The sequence below is a fragment of the Camelus bactrianus genome, chromosome 24 (genome assembly GCF_048773025.1).
Source record: "Camelus bactrianus isolate YW-2024 breed Bactrian camel chromosome 24, ASM4877302v1, whole genome shotgun sequence".
In the NCBI taxonomy this organism is placed as follows: Eukaryota; Metazoa; Chordata; class Mammalia; order Artiodactyla; family Camelidae; genus Camelus; species Camelus bactrianus.
Genome location: NC_133562.1, coordinates 22,893,800 through 22,909,733, shown reverse-complemented (window position 1 = coordinate 22,909,733; position 15,934 = coordinate 22,893,800). Strand labels below are relative to the sequence as shown.

The window sequence follows — 15,934 nt, the reverse complement described above, 5'->3', positions numbered from 1 at the left end:
TTGTAGGCAGAGTGTATATGGGTCTTGCTTTTGTAACCATTCAGTCACTCTGTGTCTTTTGATTGAAGCATTATCTCACTTAGGTGTAAAATATTTATTGATAGCTGTGTACCTAGTGACATTTTGTTAATTGTTTTGGGGTTGTTTTGGATTTATTTATTTTCTTTTTTCTGTTCTCTTCCATTGTGATTTGGTGACTGTCTTTAATGTTGTCTTTGGACTCCTTTCTCTTTTATTTATTATTTTTGTTTTTTTTATTTTTAACATTTTTGTATTGATTTATAATCATTTTACAATGTTGTATCAAATTCCAGTGTTGAGCACAATTTTTCAGTTATACATGAACATATATATATTCATTGTCACATTTTTTTCTCTGTGAGCCACCATAAGATCTTGTATGTATTTCCCTGTGCTATACAGTATAATCTTGTTTATCTATTCTACAATTTTGAAATCCCAGTCTCTCTCTTCCCACCCCCCCACCCCCTTGGCAACCACAAGTTTATATTCTATGTCTGTGAGTCTATTTCTGTTCTGTATTTATGCTTTTTTTTTTTTTTTTTTTTTTTTTTAGATTCCACATATGAGCGATCTCATATGGTATTTTCTTTCTCTTTCTGGCTTACTTCACTTAGAATGACATTCTCCAGGAGCATCCATGCTGCTGCAAATGGCATTATGTTGTCAGTTTTTATGGCTGAGTAGTATTCCATTGTATAAATATACCACATCTTCTTTATCCAGTCATCTGTTGATGGACATTTAGGCTGTTTCCATGTCTTGGCTATTGTAAGTAGTGCTGCTATGAACATTGGGGTGCAAGTGTCATCCTGAAGTAGGGTTCCTTCTGGATATAGGCCCAGGAGTGTGATTCCTGGGTCACATGGTAAGTCTATTCCTAGTCTCCCTTCTCTTTCTTTGTGTGTATCTAGTATAGATTTTTGGTTTATGGTTACCATAAGGTTGACACATAATGATTGATCTATCTTTCTGTCTGTCTGTCTATCTATCATCATCATCGTCATCATCATCATCTATCTACTTTTTTTAGTTGCTGATTTCTTAATTTCAAACACATTTTGAGACAACCCTGCATTTTTACCTCCCTCCCTCATAATTACTGTTTTTGAAATCCTCGGTGCATCTCAACTGCTTATTGTGTATATAGATGACTTCTCTTCTTTTGTCTTCTAATCTTTTTTTTACCAGCTTTGAACACAGCTGTTTTGCTCCCTTTACTGTATATTTGTCTTCACTGATGAACTTTGTCCTTTTATGATTTGAATGTTTCTAGTTGTGGTCTTTTCTTTTTCACTTAGAGCAAATCCTTTAACATTTCTTCTAAAACTGGTTTGGTGGTGCTGATATCTTTTACCTTTTACTCATCTGTAAAACTTTTGACTCTCCATCAAATATGGATGAGAGCCTTGCTGGGTAGAATATTCTTGTTTGTAGGTTTTTCTATATTATCATTTAAAATATATTGCCCCACATCCTTCTGGCCCATGAAGTTTCTGCTGAAAAGTCAGCTGACCCTCTTACAGGAGTTCCCTTGTACATGACTAGCTGCTTTTCTCTTGCTGCTCTATTTATCATTAATTCTTTCCATTTTAATCACAATGTGTCTTGATGTGGTCCTGTTTGGGCTGATCTTCTTTGGGACTCTCTGCTTCCTGGAGCTGGATGTCCTTTTCCTTCCCCATGTTAGGGAATTTTTTAGCTATTGTGTATTAAAGGATTCTCTCTGCCATTTCTCTTTCTTCCCTTTCCGGGACCCCTGCAATACGAATGTTAGTGTGCTTGGTGTTGTCTCAGAGGTATCTTAATCTGTCCTCACCTCTTTTCATTCTCTCTTTTTTTTTTTAATGTTCAGCTTCAGTGATTTCCACTATTCTGTCCACCTCACTGATTAGGGTCTCTGAATCATTTAGTCTACTGTTGATTCCCCTTCGTGTATTTTTCAGTTACTGTATTTTTCATCTGTTTGGTCATTCTCCTTGTGTTCTAACTCTTGGTGAAGACCTTCCAAGTTTTCTCTCTGTTCATCCATTCTTCTCTCCAGTTCTTTGATCATGTTTATTATTATTACCTTGAGCTCTTTCTCAGGTAAATTGCCTATCTCCATTTTGCTTAGTTCTTCTGGGGTTTTTATCTTGTTGCTTCTTTGAAACATGCTGCTCTGTCACATTGTTTAGCCTAATTTGCTGTTTTCATTTCTACGTACCTGGTATGTTGGTTATGTTTCCCGACCTTGTAGAGGTGTCCTTTTACAAGAGATATCCTGTCTGTCCCAGCAGCACACTCCACCCTGACCACTAGAGAGAGATGCTCTAGGGGTGCCCTCTTTGTGGGCTTCATGGGCCCTCCTGTGGTGGTGGGCTGTGGCTGTGAGTGGTCTCACAGTTGTGGCTGGCCTGTGGGCCAGTTGGCTGCCAGACCCTCCCTTGTTTGGAGGTTGCTGGCCACTGGTTGGTGGGGCTGGGTCATAAGGCAGCTGGCTGTGGAAACTTAGGGAGTCCTGGGGCTAGTGTTGGCTCACTGGTGGGTGGAGTCAGGGTCCAGGAGATCCCAGGGCTGTGCCTGCCCACCGGTGGGTAAAGCCAGGTTCTGCATCCCACTGTCAGGCAAAGCTGGGCCCTGGAGTCTGGCTACAGGGCCCCTGGGTCCCAGAACTGGTGTCTGACCACTGGTGGTTGGAGCTGGTCCCTGACACAGATGGCGGTGGTGTCTGTGGTGTCCCAAAGCTTGTGTTGTCCAGCTGGTGAGAGGTGCTGGATCCCTCGTGGCTTGTTGAGGGGCCCAGAGTGTCTTAGAGCTGGTGCTGGCCAGCTGGTGGGTGGGCTGGGTGCTGCCATTGTAGGCTCCAGGGCCAGTTTCCCAGGGGTGATGCCCACCCACTAACGAGTGAAGCTGGTCTTGAGCCTAAAGCAGGCTTGCTGGTGGGCAGGTCTGGGGCCCAGGAGGCCCTGAGACTGGTGTCTGTGCACTGTGGTTTGGGGCCATGTCCTGTGCCTTTTGATGGACAGGGCCAAGCTCAGTGTTAGCTGTGGGCTCAGGGGTCGTTAAGGGAGCCTTTCTGCTGGTAGATGGTCTGACTTTCCCTCCAGTTCATTACTATGTCCGAGGAGCCCCCGTACTGGTGCCTACATGCCATGAGCATGGGCAGGGGTGGGTCCTGAGGCTAATAAGCCAGAGGGAGGGTTCCAAGGAGTCTGCCAGACATGTTCACATGGTGCAGTGAGCCCCCCAGAATGGCTGCCATTAGTGTCTGGTTCCCCAGGGTGACCTCCAGCTGCCTTTTGCTTCTGGGAGACACTTCAAGATAATCATTGCTTCTGACTCATGCTCCTTTCAAATGACTGCTTCTGCCCTAGGTCCTGGGGCCCGTGAGATTTTTGTATGCTCATTTTAAGAGTGGAGTCCCTATTTGAGTCTCCCAAAAGTAAGCCCCACTGGCCTTCAAAGCTAAACTGAGGGCTGGTCTCCCCAGCACAGGACCCCCCAGGCCAGGAAGCCTGATGTGGGGTTCAGACCACTTGTCCTCTGGGCAGAACCCCAGCAAGTGTAATTATTCTCCCCCTTGTTGGTCACCCATCTCCGTGTATGAATCTTCAATACAACATGACTCTGCCACTTCTGTTTGCCTTGTCGTTTCTTCTCTATGCCATCAGTTAGAGAAGATCATTTCTGGTAGGTTCTGGTTGAGGGTAAAAAAGGGTCACCTGCCATATTAGTAAACATGTTGATGTTGTGACCATCAAGCCATCAGCCACCACAGCTGCCCCCAGCTGTGTTCCCTGAGGGGATTCAGGGTGAAGAAAAACAGGACACTGGCCCTAGATGGTGAGTGTGCACAGCAAAGATTTCAGTGAGCCCAGACTCTTGCATCTTCCCATACATAGAAAAGTGCTGATTTTCTTTTTTTTTTTTAATTTTTTAAACTTTAGTTGGTGGGTTAGTAGGTGATTGATTGATTGATCTGAAGGTACTGAGGATTGAACCCCAGACCTTGTGCAGGTTAAGCACATACTCTACCCCTGAGCTACACCCTCCCCCTGCTTTATATTAATTAACAGTGATATTCTGATGTTCCTACTACCTGGTGTTTTGTTTCTTGTTTTTGCATAAACCCCTATAAACCCTGACTCCTTCCTTGCCCCTTCAGAGCCTTCCCTCAGATCTGTCTGAGAGGCTGCCTCCTGGCCTTAGGTCCTCAGCAAGTCCACCAAATGAAACATAATTCTCAGCTTTTAGGTTGTGCATTTTATTTTTCAGTTGACATGGTCTTTTTTTTTTTTTTTTTTTTTTTACTGATAATGGTTCTGTAAATAGTTGTAATTTTGGTGTGCCCAGGACTGAAGATGAAATCAAGGTCTTTGTACTCCACCACCTTGGAAATCCCCAATGTAACTGCTTTTGTCTGGGCCTTTGGGAGAGTGGATTTACTTTCTCTTGATAAATATAAACTTGAGAGGACGTACTAACGGACCTGTTCCTGTCATCTTGTTACCAGGTGGGACCTGGAACTGAAGCTGACACAGAGGAAGACAGAGAAAGAGATAGGGAATAAATTCAGCCCCAAACATGACCCAGTTAACCAGGACAACAAAGCTGGGGCTAATTCTCTTACTAGGTACTTCAGTAATGTCACTCAATGAATTCTCCTTTCAGTAAGTTGTTTTGTGTCAGATTTTTATACCTGCAACCAGAAGTGTCTTGACTTTCAGATTCCCCAACAGTGGCGTACGGGTGTGGTAGGAAATGGTACATTGAAATAATAAAGTAACTGGAGGTGGGCCTGAAACCCACTTTGTTTAGCGTATCATGTTAAATATGTCACTATTCTTCCTTGGCAAGTGCAATAATAATGAAATGAGTTAGCAGTACCGACAGTAATAGGAGTAAGGTGCTTGACAAGACTTGGGGTACTATGTTATACCAAACGTTCTTTTCTCAAGTGTGTGTGATCTGAGCAAGCTCTTTGAGGGACTCACAGTTCATTCAATCATTTAACAAGAGTTTACTGAGTGTGTACTAAGTAGGTATTGTGTTGGTGAGAACTGCAGAATTCTCAGCGTGTAGCTACTCTGTCCAGACCCCTCAGTGAGAGACTTGACCAAAGTGCAGCGTGGCTCCCAGCAGTCCAGAAGGCCGTGTCTCTGGGATGAGCCCACCCCCTCATCACATGCAGCGTTTGCAGGGAAAATGGAGGGGGTTTGCCCTGAAAGTTGGGGCTACCAAATAAAGCAAGTCTGTACCAGCATTTGCATACAATGAGTTAGTCTACACTTGCTGATTCAAAGGAAAATTTAGCCAGACCTGTTTGAATAGCACCTTTTAAGTCATCGGGAGCTGAAGAAGGGGGTTTGGGCTGCCTGGTTAAGTTTCTCCTCCAGATAATTTGCAGCAGGAGGCTGGTAGTCTGAAGAAAGGAAGAAGGGCTGTGCCCCCTAATCCTTGGCCGCTTTGCGAGTTAGTCATTCTCTGAAAGCAGGCTGTTAAGGAAAAGGTGGTATTTAGCAAAGTAGATGAGATCATTATTTGGTGAGACAAAATTTACTTAGATGATTCCTCGTGAACACAGTAAGAAGCGAAGCAGGCCAAGCTTTACTTTTCACCCTCAGGGCAGCTGCCCCCACGCACGCTCTCCTCGAAGACATCTGCAGAAACAGGGCAAGCGCTGCTGTTCAGACCGAGTTTCTGTCTTAAATTTAAGGGGCAGCTGCTTCTGTTTGGAAAAAGATAAGAAGAGTATAAATTTCAAATCATGTGCTATAAACCCCCCTGAAGCTCAACAATTCCAACAGCATGAGACGCTGAATGTTTTTTCTTTCCTACAGATCCCTATAACAATGGCTCAGTTATTCCAAAAAAGCATACATAAAGTACGTATTATTTGTTAAGATGGTGTTATGTACTGAGATGTGAGATAATGGCATGTGACATCTTTTGCCTTATGAAACGGACATTGTGTGGGACCAGGCATCCAATTATATATGTTAGTAATTGAAAGTGATAACCATTGTAACAAAAGTATAAGAAAACTAATGTGGGACCACTGACCCAGGGTCGAGTGGGAAGACACTGGCTTTATAGAATGCAGGGCAACAAGGTGAACTGGAACAAGCCCCTTATTAGTGAGGAGGACCCTGGTATAGCATATGGACAGAAGCTGCATGAGAAAAGGCCTGGAAGGATGGAAGGACATTGCTCATTAAAAGCAAAACAAAGCAAAAACAAACAAAAACAGTTGTCTGAGGCAAGCAAAGGAAAACAGTGTCATGACAGTTTCTATTCTATCATGACGAAGAACTTAAAGAGTTGTATTTAATTCTCTGCTCTTCATAAAATGCAGAATAAAGAGGGAAGAAAAATTCCTTTACTGAAAATGGAGAGGGATATAAAAAAGCAGTGTATTCTATTTTTAGGAACACATTCTGGAGGCAGCCTCTGGGTTCTGACTGAGCACCTGCACTTCCATGTTCTGTGACCTAAGGGCAAGTCATTCAACCAGTCTGAACTTTGGTTTGCCCATCTATAAGATGGGCATGATTACGTTACTCCCTTAACAGGTTATTTTGGTGTATTGAGCCAATACATGCAAATCCTTTATACTTTGCCTGGAAAAGCGTGATTCCATGTAATGTCCAGTCTTTATTTTTGTCCCCAACCTCATCCACTAGTTACTTTATAGATTATCACTCCACCTACTGGTGTATGGCTCTTGGTACTGTTATCCATTTATTTAGAGTTAAACTATGGTTTTTGTATATGTAAGCACCATGAGTGATCATTTCCCGCCTTGCAGCAGTGGCATGACTTTGTATTTCTTTTTGTCAGAGGCAAGCAGACGGCAAAATAGAAAGTTAAAATCATCTGTTTAGACTTTTGCAAAGCCAAAGACCTTTGCAGATTTCCCAGGAGTAGATGGACTGCCTTGAGATTACCTGAAGGCATCATTTCCCCTAAATGAGGGAGCAGCATCTGGAGTCCATAGCAGGGCTGGTGTGGGGAACAGTCTGTTCTTTCCCTCCCAGCAGCTCAGCTAAGGAGGCAGAAATGCCCACAGACTGACTGGAGCTTGGGGAGGCACACTGAAGCCTGTTTGGCTGGCCCAGGAATGGCAGAGGATAAGCCTACCCGGGGGGCATCCTGCATCCTGGGGGTGCTGTCTTTGTGGCAGCCTGTGTGACTCTGTACCAGGGCGTCCTGCCATTGCAGCTACTGACCTCTCCCAGAAGCTGGGTGACATCCCAGGGAAGTGAGATGCCAAGAGATCCCTGGAAAGACTGAGGCCCTTTTTGGCCTGCCAATCAACAGAACTGTGGTATCAGATTTGTCCCTGAGTTATGCAAAATAAGGTGACCTGACTTTTTCACCTCAGCTTATGGCTACATACTAGCTATATATTGGTTATAAATGAAAATAAAGAATTTCAGACAAATCCAGTTAATTATTTCTCTTTCTCTGTTTTGTTCTTCTTCTTGTTACAAGTAAGAAAATAAGGCAAAACTGGGAAAGCTGGCTCAGGTTTTCAAACTAGTCCTTAATTCAGTTAAAAGAAACTCAAAGGTCACAATACCCAGCAGAGGTGACGACAGATCTTGGCGCAGTCTGTACACTCAGTCTGTCTTCGTTCTCCTCCAGTCTCACTCTGAGACCCTTTCAGACCATCACCGGCCTCCTTTCTCTTGCCTTTAGGACACCAGTTTTTCTCCCACTGCTCACTCCTTACCAGAAGTCTTTCTAAAATTTCCCCTTTCCATTTTGGTGATAACCCTAAGCATTCATCACTAATCTCTCTCTTACGGGTTTGATCTGATTATCGAATTAAAGTAATTCAGAGTAAGGTTTGAGAGAATAAAAATTTCTCACAGGACCTTTGCTTTTTGTTAATATGAAGGGAATGAGAGTTGTTAGAAAGCACAGGGGAAGTACATTTAACCCAGGGCAGCATCTTTGGGGCCTGCCAACTTAATACTAGTGTTTGAGGATTTCAAATATGTGAGATCAGAGTAAAACTCTGGAAGTGAAAGCTCTCGGTCTGTACCTTGAAGCTCTTACAATTAAAACAATCAAGCCAGCAAACATTATTTCAAGTACGTTAGCTCATCTGATCTTCATGATAACACTGTCTGTAGGCAGGCCTGCTCTGCCATCCTTAAATAGCTAATATCAGTTGCTTGTATCTCTTAACGTTACACATGCAAACTTTTTCTGAACTCAAAATTTTAGGTACTTTTTTTTTTAACTCTTCATTAATGCAATCATAATTATTAGTTTTAAAGATTTTTAATCATTTTCCGAAGTGTAAGAGTTTTAGGTAAAATTCATTGTCCTCTGGCTTATATTTGTTTTCGTATTCTTTTTCATTGTAGGTTACTACAAGATATTGAATATAGTTCCCTGCGCTATACAGAAGAAGCTTATTGTTTATCTATTTTATATGTAGTAGTTAATATTTGCAAATCTCAAACTCCCAGTTTATCCCTTCCCACCCCTAACCAACTATATTTTGGAAAAATTGTGTTTACCTGTATCGTCAGTACTTCATGAGGATTTAAGGTGATAATGTGAATAAAAGCAATTAAAAAGAAAAAAATATTGTCAAGAAACTCATTTTTTTTTGTGATTACAAGATGTATTGATATCTCTGAACAACATTTGATACTTACTGAACAGCAGATGATGGACAACAAAAGGGTACCACCATGAAGTTTAGTTCTTTAGTCTTTAAAGCTGAAACAGTAGAGTCTTGACCATCTTGACCATATGAAATGAGTGGGTTAAGCTATGATGGAAGACCACCACTCAATACTGTTGGATAAAATCAATCAAATGTTCAGGGGACCTGGCTACTAGCTTGATTTGAAAGAAAAAAACAAGCTAACAAACTAGCAATGTATCAACAAACATAAAAGGAAAAGTGAGTGATTTACACAGCAAGTTGAATTCCATTTCACTCTTTCCTACTGGAGTCAGTTGAGAAATTGTTGTGCTGGAGGGACCTGGGAGAAATTCATTTTGCAGTGGGTGGAAGTTGGAATGGCAAAACTCATTATGAGATAGACACCCTGCCTGCATCTCCACAAATCTTGGTGTACAAAACCCCAAATTTATGGATCATCTATTTTGGATTTCCAAAATTCAGAGCAGTGTTTCATGCAGAAAAAAATACTCAGAGGCAAGTGACCTGTTGACTAGATTTCTTCCTCTCATGAAATATGTAACCTAAGGCAAGTCATTTAGCCTCTATCCATCCCAGCTTCCTTATCTGAGGAAATTAATAGAAAATATTTGCTGCATCTACCAGGAGGTGTTACAATGTGGACTTGACTCACCCCAAAGGTAGCAAGAATGCTCAGTTTGAAGCATGAAGGGCTCTTTGAGGGACAGAGAACCTAGCTTTCACAGCAGAATGAAGCCATCAATAGACACATTGAATATTAAAATTAATCTAGCTCTCACAAGTGAAGTATCTAAGATACACAGACTGATGGCTTTTCCAATAGTGCAAGTTTTAGGTAAGCCACCATCACAGGGACTATTTGAGTTCCAGGTCTGTAAGAAATAAACTGGGGCTGAAGGCAACACTGATTAAAATTCAGATATGCATGAAATGCAGAGCCTTCTCTTTAGGGGTTCTGATTCAGTAATACTGGGGTGGATCTAAAAGTTTTTTTTTTTTTGTAAAGAAATTCGTGCCTTTATTAGAATGGTGTTAGTTTTTAAATATACCAATTTTGATAATCAAATTATTCATTTTTAAATAAGAAATGGCACCACAGAACTGCAATAATGGTCCAACAGTCTTTACTTTTCCTTTAAAGCAAGGAACAGAATGTGAATAATCACAAAGCACTAGCAGGCATCAATTAATCCAAGATACTAGCTTCTTAGTCCCCAGAGCAGTTGCAGAGAAAAGCACTGGGGGGCAAAGGAGGACGGAAGCGATTCATAATAACTGGAATCCCGTGAGTGTGTGTGTACACCAAGTCTCATGGGCTATTTTTTGAATTTATCCTTTACTTGGTCACTTTTTTCCCCCTCAAATACTAGTTTTTCTTTGACTATTTTTCCCTTAAAGTATAAAAAGTATGAAATATAAACAAGCTCTTGCACTGCACACTTCCAAGTGTACAATACGAGCATTTTAGAGCTATCCACATACCGATAAATCCCATCAAATCTTGGATAATTCAATAATATACAAAATACCAGGGCACAGAAAGAACTAAAACCCACTTCTTTTTGTTAAACATAAGATGCAAACATTCAGCCTTAAGAAAAACACTTAATCATTTTGGATCTCCTCTACATTCACATGTTGATATACTTATTAAAATCTTCCTGTATAATTATGTTTGGACTTATTATTTCAAGTCAGGTTTAAAACCTCAAACCCAGCCATCCAGACAAAACAGGTAATCAGAAATATTACTTCTTCCCCACCTCCCTAACCCCAAAAACTATGAAGCCAATTTTACGACATGACTCCAAACACTGGATTGTGATGACAAATGCTAGGTCCAATTTTTCATGATGCTTTTTGGTGTGGCATGCTTGGCAGAACTCAGGCGTGGAAGCCGGCGTGGATCCTCCAAACCAAACAGCATATCACTGCATGTGGTGTGTAATGACTTGTGCATCAATAGGTTTTGGCTTCAGTCTACCACCACCCAATTCCTCATTTAATTTCAGCCTGGCATCTACAGTTCTTTTTAAATCTCTTTGCAAACATCATCCAAAGTCCCTGAACACGGTTGAATCTCCAGAGAGGACAATATTCTTGTAGAGAGGGTGTCTGACATCAATAGGACAATTCTGAATCACTCCATCTACAACTTCTGAGATGGGATGAGTAAAGTCTGGATTAGCAAACTCTGGACAACAAAGAATTTCAGGTCCCAAGAATCTCTCCTACCCAACATCAACGGAAAATTCTTTCTTTGAGACAGTGTTGATCCGTCTGTATCATACTTGTCAAATTCTTTTACTAAATCTGGGCAGACAAAAGTACAGCGCTCCTTTACTGCCTCAGCACTTTCCAAGGACTGCTCTGGGGGAATTCCTACTTCTCGGTCTCTCAGTAATTGCCAAATAAAATACATGCTATCTTGTCCTGCGATTGGAATGTGCTCGATACAGCTGCCAGTCACATACCCTTCAGCCACAGGGGTGACGTGAGTGACACCGTCTCCACTGTCTATCCCCGTGCCTGTCCGCGCCCGTTCTCCTCCTTGTCCAGAGGCCCAGGAAGCAGCGGCGGCAAGAGCGGCCAGTGCAGCAGTGCGCAAGCCTGCAGTGTCCAAGGGCTCAGACTCAGCAGCACGCTCCCTGTTTCCTGAAGTGCTCTGTGGAGGTTCCGTCAAGAGAAAATAATGGCCTCAGGTTCTGCCCTTAAATGTGTAAAGATCACTTGATCCGCAAACCTTTCCATCAAGCCCCAATCTTCCACGGTACCACGGTGGGCTGACCACTTGGTTGCAAATGCAGGCTTTTCTACTGCTTCATCACCAGTGAGGAAGTCTAGGTCGTCAGCACCTTTCACCACCCTCCTTTGAGCCTGATCACCCACTTTTGCTGACTCCTTAATAGCAGTACAAGCAGGGATGGTAAACTGTGGTTCTGTATTTCCAGCATACTCTAGTTTTGTATACCTGGTGCCACAGTCCACCACACAGGCTGGCAGCCGTCCCACCGTCTTCCTCCACGCCTGCTGCCGCCGCTGCCACCGTCTGCTCCATGCTGGTTGTGGCCAGGGATGGGTGGCAAGAGGTAGAAGCTACCTGACCATCCAGGGCCGGCGCCCTCTCCGTCGAGGGGCGGGGGAGCCAGGAAGCCGAAGCAGCAGCGAGAGAGCAGCAGTAAAAGGTGTATTTTTAATAAGCATTCCAAATAATTACATAGTATGTGGTTCAAGGATCACACTATGAGAAGCACATCTGTCCTACTTGTCTTGACGTACAAACAATAAATGAACTGTGCCGTAAATCATTACAATGATGTTGTATTTATTTACCATCACTGGAAGAAGGAGAATGACTCTGTACAATTATTTTCCAGATAACTGAAACTTACTTTTAAAAACTGAGATTAAAAAAAATTAGTGAGTTTTTAAAAATGTAGTGCTAATATTTGGCCTTCTAACTGAACTCCCAGTCTGAATATCATTCCTATGATTATAAATTTCACCATGAGTTGATGCAGTAATGTCCCTCAGTGTTATGAAGGCACACAGTGAAATTCACCTATATGCTTTAAATGACCCTTGCTGATTATAGATTTACAGTCTGGGGGTAGGATATATATATATAATAATATATATATTATTATTTTTAATAGTTTATTTTGAAATAACTTCAATTTAAAAGAGTAAGTACAGTACAAAAAATAAAACCTCCTATTTCCACCCAGGTTACCCAATGATTAAAATTCTATTCTGCTGCGTTTGCTCCATAGCCCACCTCTCCAACACTTCTAAATACTCTAGTGTTTATTACATTTACATAGGGAAACACCCTCCTGTCTAACCAACGTACAATCTTCCAAATCAAGGAATTCAAATAAACAAAGTATTGCTGCCCATCTATGTCTCTTTTTTCTTTCTGGTCTTCGTTCTCATTCAGAAATGCTCATTAATTTAATCACTATATTAATACAGTCTCCTTCAAACTACAGTAATCTCTCAACCTTTCTTTGTCCTTAATATCTTAGACATTTAATATATAGGCCTTAAATTCTGTAGGTTGACCCTTAACTGAGTTGTTCAGTAGTATCTCATGATTAGACCCATGCCATGCTTTCTTGGCAGAGGGGGAGAGAGAGAGAAGCGGAGAGAGAGAGAGAGAGAGGGAGAGAGGGAGAGAGTGTTTGTTCCTCTTAGGGCTTCATACCAGATGCACAGAACATCTATCTATTCCCCCGACTCAGCAATGATGTCCACCATAAATGCTTGGTCCCATTAGTTTCTGCCCCACTGTAAATTAACAATTTTTCTTTTGCCAATGATGAGTATTTTCCTAGAGTATGCCAATGGCCTGTTGTCCATTAACTACTGCCCATCAACCTTAACTTCCGTTGTCAACTCCTATCTGAAACAGGAAGCACTATGGTGACTGCCAGACTGTGACTTTTCCATTTTCATCCTCATTTTCTACATTATTATGGGCATTTTAATATAAAAAAGAGCTTTCCACTTCCCCCTACTTATAAATGTGTTCATAATTTATTTATAGCAGAATGAACTCATAGATTCCTTTTTCATTCAATGCTTTGAATCTGTTGCTATTATCATTTATTTTGCTACCCTAACCGTCCCATTGTTGGCCAGAAGGGAGCCCCTTCAAGCTGACTCTTGTATCTTCTTGACATGTTTCTGACATTTGTTAAGCATCTGCCACTGTAAGATGTTCTAAGCTCTTCTTGTCCTTTCCCTGTCACAGTCCTAGAGTATTACATTTTTCTAATATTTATCTAAAGAGCCCTAATGGTATTTAAAACCAAGATCTGAGTACTGGATATGTTCATTTCCACTGGGGTGTCATTACTTCTGGGTCTTTTAAAAATCAAGCTATGGTATATATAATAGCACATATATAGCATATATGATATATACATGATATATACTACATATGATATATAAATGATCTATTATACACATGATATATATGATATATACATGTATGATATATGATATATATTAGACAAGATATATGATATATAAAATATATATATATGAATGATACATATAGTGGATTCTAACATCAAGGGTGATGTCTCTCTACCCTTCGGATATTTTGAAGTGCTTCCTCTAATGAGAAACCTGCTTCTCATTATCTTTAGTGTATTTATTTACTTGTTTGCTCAGTGCAGCCGACACTGCAGCTGTGCTGTTCATTTCCTCCATCGCTGCCACCTGCTGCATCTGCGCCCAACCCCTTCAGCATGTACCCTACGCCACCAACGTGCTTCGCGTAGATTCCACGGCCACAGAGTGCTTTGTAATCAGGTGGTAGTGAGTACACAGCCAAAGTGCTTTTGTGTGGTATCTTACACCCAGCGCAGCACCTCACATCCTTGGACGCTGGCAGACACAGTATCATTGTGCCTCAGGACGTCTCCTCTCCCCTTTCCCACCACCGTTCAGCAAGCTGTTACCCTTCAACAACTGTGCTCTGTGAAGGGAAGGGGAAAGAAGATGGGAAGAGCAAGGACAATGGGAATGGAAAATTATTATTATTATTATCATTTTGCTTTCTGGAACTTTCTAGAATTTTCTTTTTTATTGTGTTATAGTCAGATTACATTGTTGTGTCAATTTCTGGTGTACAGCACAATTCTTCAGTCATACATGAGTATACACATATTCATTTTCATATATTTTTCACCATGAGCCACTACAAGATCTTGAATATATTTCCCTGTGCTATACAGCATGAACTTGTTTATCTATTTTATATACACCAGTCAGTATCTGCAAATCTCAAACTCCCACTTTATCCCTTCCCATCCCTCTCCTCCCTGGTAACCACAAATCTGTATTCTGTCTGTGAGTCTGTTTCTGGTTTATATGTAAGTTCATTTGTCTCTTTTTTTTTTTTTTTTTTTAGATTCTACATATGAGTGATATCATATGGTAGCTTTCTTTCTCTTTCTGGCTTACTTCACTTAGAATGATATTCTCCAGTTCCATCCATGTTGCTGCAAGTGGCATTATGTTGTCATTTTTTATGGCTGAGTAGTATTCCGGGAATGGAAAATAATTATTGGCTTTTACAGGAACTTCCCTTATATGAGGCTAACAGCTGTCACATTTTCTACTGTCAATATGCTTATCTCTAATGATCACCCCCAACACCTGTCTATTCAGTGTTAACATCAAGCCTGTCTGGTAAAGACGCTTACCTTCTCTGTGCATTAACTTGTTCATTTGTATTATGTGATGATTATACTACATAGCTGTTAAAGTTGTCATGGGCATTAAATGAGTTAATAAAGAAAAAGTACTTCACTGTTCATTTATGAGTGAGCACTGAATACGCACTAACAAACACTGACAATTATTTCACTCCTGTGTGTGCTGTGTGTTGGCACCAGAGGCTCTGTTTTCTGTTTTTGGTGTCTGAGCAGTAGGTCCAGGCTGGTGACGTTCAGATTCCTCTGATCTGTTAGCACTTGGAGGATCTGACCACAGAAGCAGTTTAGCACTTTTTCAAACTTTGCTCATGAAGAAACAGGCTATTTGTCAGGGACACTACATTGTGGCCAAAATAAGATCAGGGTAAGTGGTCATGGGCATCACAAACGTTACTATCTTTACAGACAAAGTGTGAACATTTTTGATGGGCTAAAATTGTTGGGAAAATGACTGCAGAAACATAATACTTTAAACTCACAGCTTTCTTGCGCTTTTATTTCCTTTTGCAGACTCTAGTGTTATTTGAGGCTCTTTGTTCTGTGTTACCTGTCTTGAAATGTGTTTTATGTGGAAGTCAGCTTGAATTCTCTTTTCCACACTATAATTTTTATCTCTCCATCCGCTAGGAATGGCAAGGCTATATACACAGACTTCCTTAGGAGAATTCATCCTTATTTTGCCATTTTCTGAGTCTGTCTTTATTTGCAGCAAATATCCCATTATGGCTTCCATGCTGTCAACTCGTTAGTTGAAATGGTAAGCAATCTGGTCCAGGTCTGAAGACACGTAGAACAAAATGATGCTAAGTTGTGACAGCTGTAACTCAGCTCATCCTCAGGGGCAGGCGGAGATGATCACTGACCACCCGACCAAGAACTTGGGGCTTAATTTACCATTTTCCAGTGTCCATCATTGACACAACAGACAACCAGAGAAAATCTCCCTTGTGGGAACTGCACCACTTTCCTTACTAGGATGTCCTTGGGTGTCACCTTACTGCAGCAGGATCAT

At 41.4% G+C, this 15,934-nt stretch overlaps 1 long non-coding RNA gene and 1 pseudogene across 1 annotated transcript; one reads left to right on the top strand and one right to left on the bottom strand.

Annotated features, from left to right (window-relative positions):
- Window positions 1–585: 585 nt before the first annotated feature.
- LOC105073729 (uncharacterized) lies at window positions 586–8,631 on the top strand. Its single transcript, XR_006719228.2, has 3 exons — window positions 586–4,673; window positions 5,844–5,888; window positions 8,382–8,631. It is a non-coding gene; the product is annotated as an uncharacterized LOC105073729 (long non-coding RNA).
- Window positions 8,632–8,968: 337 nt separating this feature from the next.
- LOC141574912 (actin-related protein 3 pseudogene) lies at window positions 8,969–11,581 on the bottom strand (annotated as a pseudogene).
- Between the last annotated feature and the right edge of the window lie 4,353 nt (window positions 11,582–15,934).